The sequence below is a fragment of the Schistocerca nitens genome, chromosome 8, assembly GCF_023898315.1.
Source record: "Schistocerca nitens isolate TAMUIC-IGC-003100 chromosome 8, iqSchNite1.1, whole genome shotgun sequence".
Lineage (NCBI taxonomy): Eukaryota > Metazoa > Arthropoda > Insecta > Orthoptera > Acrididae > Schistocerca > Schistocerca nitens.
In genome coordinates this window covers 91,184,662-91,189,995 of record NC_064621.1, presented here as the reverse complement: position 1 = coordinate 91,189,995, position 5,334 = coordinate 91,184,662, and the positions used below count along the sequence as shown (strand labels likewise).

Genomic DNA, 5,334 nt, shown 5'->3' with positions numbered 1-5,334 from the left:
GGTAGAGCGAACCAAGAATCAATACCGAAAAGCTGTACTCCAGTGATGGACTGACAGCCTCACATTGAAGGAAATGGGAAGGTGTTGGGGAAGACTGGCAACACAAGAGATAAAAAAAGACCTCGTCTTATCAACGGAATCCTGAAGATGGAGACTGAAGAAGTGATTTTTTTTTCAAGGGAGAAAGTCATCAGAACCAATTACATTAAAGCCATAATTCAGAAGTCAGCAAGAGACCCAACAAAGCACCTACTGCAAAGAAACTGTCAAAAGAACGTATAGATCGAGAGGTCAGAAGTCAGCAAGAGACCCAACAAAGCACCCATTGCAAAGAAACTGTCAAAAGAACGTATAGATCGAGAGGTGTCGCAGAGCGATCGCTCAGAATGATTACAAGCGGAGGCACTATGAGGTGGAACGGATGTTCCTCTAGGGCGCAATGGTGAAATTACCACGCGCCAGTAACTAGGACCTGTGGGGTCACAAGCGAGGAAAAGTTGTCGACAACGAAAATGCCCATTTACTGTGAGAGATCAGACTTCAGGCACATCGAATGCTGAAAACACAGTACACCACACATGGCATTTGTGGGTAAGAATATAATTTAGTGGCATTGTCATCCCAGATGGTAGCAGAATCGAGAAGAAACAACTTGAACTACTTGCCAGATGCGAGGACTCGATTTGGCGTTAACCTGAGAATGTAGCCCCAGGAGTTCTCGGCCCACGGGGAGCAGTGCTAAACACAGACATTTCATGAAGTATTCGCCGATACATCACATGGTACTTGAGACTTGAAAGATTTCCTCCCGGTGCTAAACGTTCGTATAAGGTTTTTAGTTTAGCCATGATTCCATAGCAAGTGGTGTATGTGACGTCCCCAGCAGCACTGGCCATGCCTTCTCACTCGAGGCTGCGCTAGACAAGCTAACCCTTTAGCTGTATATTGTGAATGTCGTGGAGTTTGTCCCTCGAAACAGTTCTTGTAGCGCGTTGGACTCTTCAGAAACTACAAGCAGGTTACCTGTGGTTACATGTGGACGTGCGGATGGCTAATTTACTTGAAATAAGTTCCTAGATGCCACTACGTTGCATTTATTACCAACATCATAAAACAATAAATATGTAATAGGTTTAAGTGATTCCTCTCAAAATTTTAACAAAAATCGAGAACATGATGCCGGCCTGTGTGGCCGAGCGGTTCTAGGCGCTTCAGTCTGGAACCGCGCGACCGCTGCGGTCGCAGGTTCGAATGCTGCCTCGGACATGTATATGGGTGGTGTCATTACGTTAGTTAGGTTTAAGTAGTTCTAAGTTCTAGGGGAATGATGACCTCAGATGTTAAGTCCCATAGTGCTCAGAGCCATTTGAACCATTTTGAGAGCATGGTAAAATTCTTTATTACATAAGAAAAGGCTCCGAGTACATATTATCGAAGAGTGGCGAGATTGGCCCACAGCAGAAATCTCTTGCTTACACATTAAAATCTCGTAGCCGTTCGTACATCTTCGGTAATTTAACGATAGTCATTTGTCTACTGAGATAACTGATTTATTGCAAAGCGTTGTTACGGTATTAAAGCTCTGATGACCTGTAGGCTCCTGCTGGTAATTGCTATGCCAGAAGGGGACTTTAGTAACTTTTATTTAATTAATACTACTCTGATTTTCGCACCAGAACGCTTGTGCTTCATCAACATACCAATTTCCAAGCAAGATTCGTTCTCAAGTCTCGCGCACCTCTCACCAGTCCACTGACTCACTACCACGCCATATGGCCCATCTGTTACCAATTTTGCCTTGGGAAACAGATTCTGCCGCGGTGTGTTCGCATTCTGCAGCGCTGCGTAAGGCAGCCAATTACGTCTACTATCTGCAGAGTCCGAATAAAATGCGGGTTTCATAAAATAAAATAGAGGGCAAAACGGGTGAAACCTCACGCACTTGGGAAGTGTCCGACAAGTGACAAAATACGAAATCCTACAGAGTGTGCTAATTAGTTGTATTTACTCTCCTCCCCAACAGTCCATGAATGCCCAGAGGTACCGACCGGCCGCCGTGTCATCTTCAACCCACAGGCGTCACTGGATGCGATATGGAGGGGCATGAGGTCAGCACACCGCTCTCCCGGCCGTATGTCTGTTTCCGAGACCGGAGCCGCTACTTCTCAATCAAGTAGCTCCTCAGTTTGCCTGACAAAGGCTGAGTGCACCCCGCTTGCCAACAGCGCTCGGCAGAGCGGAAGGTCACTCATCCAAGTGCTAGCCCAGCCCGACAGCGCTTAACTTCGGTGATCTGACGGGAACCGGTGTTACCACTGCGGCAAGGCAGCTGGCATTTACTGTCATAATAACAGTAATAATACGTCTGAGACTATTTGAAACATGTGGTGAAACGTAAAAATCAACATCCCCGCAGTTTAGGGCTCTACGGGATCTAATCATCATCAGTGAGTTGCTTCAGACAGAAATGGCTTACCTGAGGAAACATCGCCTCTACTACCGCCGAACTAAGGCCTTTACCAAGTATCATACGGTATTAGCGTGATGTCTCTGAGTGATGACAAATTTTAATTCTTTAAGAATTTTGGATGCCAAAAGATGACTTTCGGCAATATTAGCAAGCGGAGGAAAGAGTAAATTGTTGTATGGTTCATTCTCCTAACTTTTGATACCCACTAACGTTGTGATATACAAGGGGCTTCAATAAGTAATGCAGCACATTCTTTTCCTCGGCCAGTGTCGGTTGAAAAAATACAGGATTTGGTGTGAGACATCGTGGGATATTCTCTCTTCAGCCGCTAGAGTTTCATGAATTTCCGGTAGTTTGGTGGCAGCGCTATACGTAGCTTTCAAATCTGAATCTGTAATGGAGGCGCGACCGAAGCAGAGAGCCTTCATTGAGTTTGTTTTGGTGGAAAACCAGAGCATCGCAGATATTCATAGGCGCTTGCAGAATGGCTACTGAGGCCTGGTAGTGAACAAAAGCTCGGTGAGTCGTTGAGCGAGGTGGCTGGCATTATCACAAGTAGTGCGAACTTGCACGATCACCCGCGTGCCGGCCGCACACAGCTGTGACTCCTGTTATATTAGAACGTGCGCACACTCTCATTCGAGGTGATCGACAGATCACAATTACAAACCTCGCTGCACAGCTGGACGTCTCTGTTAGCGCTGACACAATCGTCCACCAGGTGCGTGCTCTCTGGCTTCCTCACCACCTAACGGAACATCACAGAAAGCAACGATAGAAATTGCTTGCGCGTTAGAGGCTGTTCGTGACATTTTTTTGTAGATCATTGTTACACGTGATGAAATACGGGTTCACCACTTCGAACAAAAGGGCATTCCATGGAATGGCACCACGCTGCCTATCTTCCGAAAAAGAAGTTCAAACTGCACTCTCAGCCAGTAATGTCTCGGCGACGGTGTTCTGGCACTCTGAATGGGTTATTTTGTTTGATGTCCTCCCTCACAGTGCAGCGATCATCTCTGAAGTGCATTTGCTACCCCAAGAAACTGAAGAAACGACTTCAGTGTGTTCCTCACATCAATCATGCAAACGAACTTCCCCGTTACCAAGTAAGGCCTCACACAAGTTTGTGCACCCCAGAGGAGCTCACAAATCTTCACTGGACTGCTCTACACTATCGACCCTACTGCCCGGATCTCCCACATCCCGGATTCCATTAGTCTGGCTGAATGAAGGATGCACTCCACGGGAAGCAGAACGTGGATGATGGGGAGGTTATGGCTGCAGTAAGACGTTGGCTGCAACGTCGACCAGTAGAATGGTACGTACCACGTATGCATACAGGCCCTGCCAGTAAGTTGGCGTAAGGCCGTCCTACTGAACGGACATTATGTTGAAAAATAGAGTTTTGTACAGAAAATGCAGGGGAATAATATGGTGTATTGCAATTCTCAATGACACAAAACGGTTTAAAAAAAATGTGTTGGACTACATATAAAACGCCCCTCGTGAATATAGATTTTCTTTTTATTACTTAAGCTATGGCGTAGTATTAATCGTCATTGCAGAGGTGCAGGAGAAAGAAATCTGTATTGAGTTGATAGACTGACTATCTCAAGCTTTAGGGCCTCTGCCAACCGGGGGAATGAATTATACCTGATGGTGCTGCAGGCATGCAATAAGCATAGTGTATTAAGGATACAGGGTACTTATAAATGGTGGAAAAATCGAAATTTTTTATGACTTTATTAAATTCTGTAGTCTTTCCTAATTACATTGATGCATACATTATAGGGCTTCAAATGAAAAATGACCTATATATACACCAAATTTTATAGTTACGGTGATGTATCCCGCCACGCCCCCTTTATTTCTGTTACAGAAACCAGTATTATTTCGAAAAGAACTGTGAACTTTCTGTTTCCAGCGATTATACGTATGATACATTGTATATGTTGGCAACAGTGCACGTTTCTAGTGCCTGTAAATGATTATCTTTGCTAGTATTTACTTTTGTTCCGCTGAAGCAGTTTGTTCACGTGATACTGAATGTTTGTTGCACAAGTGCTACCTACCGGGTGATCAAAAAGTCAGTATAAATTTGAAAACTTAACAAACCACGGAATGATGTAGATAGGGAGGTAAAAATTGACACACATGCTTTGAATGACATGGGTTTTTATTAGAACAGAAAAAAAGTTCACAAATTGTCCGACAGATGGCGCTGGACAGCAAAACGTCAGTGACTGCGCGTGACATCGTGTATAAAAGGAGCTGTAATGAGAGAGAGAAACAGATGCGCCAGCAGTCGCAGCATGTTGACGCTGCCTGGAAAAGCGCTTTTAGTGAAGCTGTGTTATCAGAATGGGGAATGTGTTAGTTCAGAGTTAGGATCCTATCGCCATAGGAAGGGAATTCTAACGGGTAAAGGTCCGCTAAAAAATGCAGCTGTGGCGAGAATGATTTCGAAATTCGAAGCCACGGGTTGTTTAGACGATAGACCACGTAGTGGCCGACCGATCACAAGGCGTAATGCTGCAGAGACTGTTCAGGAAGAAATGGAGACTAGCGGGTTCGTCTATGCACGGGGAAGTCAGCACTCGTGCGGTTGCACGTCGCACCGGCATTCCATACACTGCTGTTTCGTTGGCACTGAGGCATACCCTCCGATGCTATCCGTACAAAATCCATCGGCATCATGAACTGTTATCTGGCGATTTAGTGAAGCGGAGGGCATTTGCAGTGTGGGCCGATGTGGCCGCGCGGTTCTGGCGCTGCAGTCTGGAACCGCGAGACCGCTACGGTCGCAGGTTCGAATCCTGCCTTGGGCATGGATGTGTGTGACGTCCTTAGGTTAGTTAGGT

The 5,334-nt window shown here is 45.7% G+C and overlaps 1 pseudogene; it reads right to left on the bottom strand.

The window, feature by feature from the left end:
- Positions 1-2,216: 2,216 nt before the first annotated feature.
- Positions 2,217-2,334, bottom strand: LOC126200084 (5S ribosomal RNA; annotated as a pseudogene).
- Between the last annotated feature and the right edge of the window lie 3,000 nt (positions 2,335-5,334).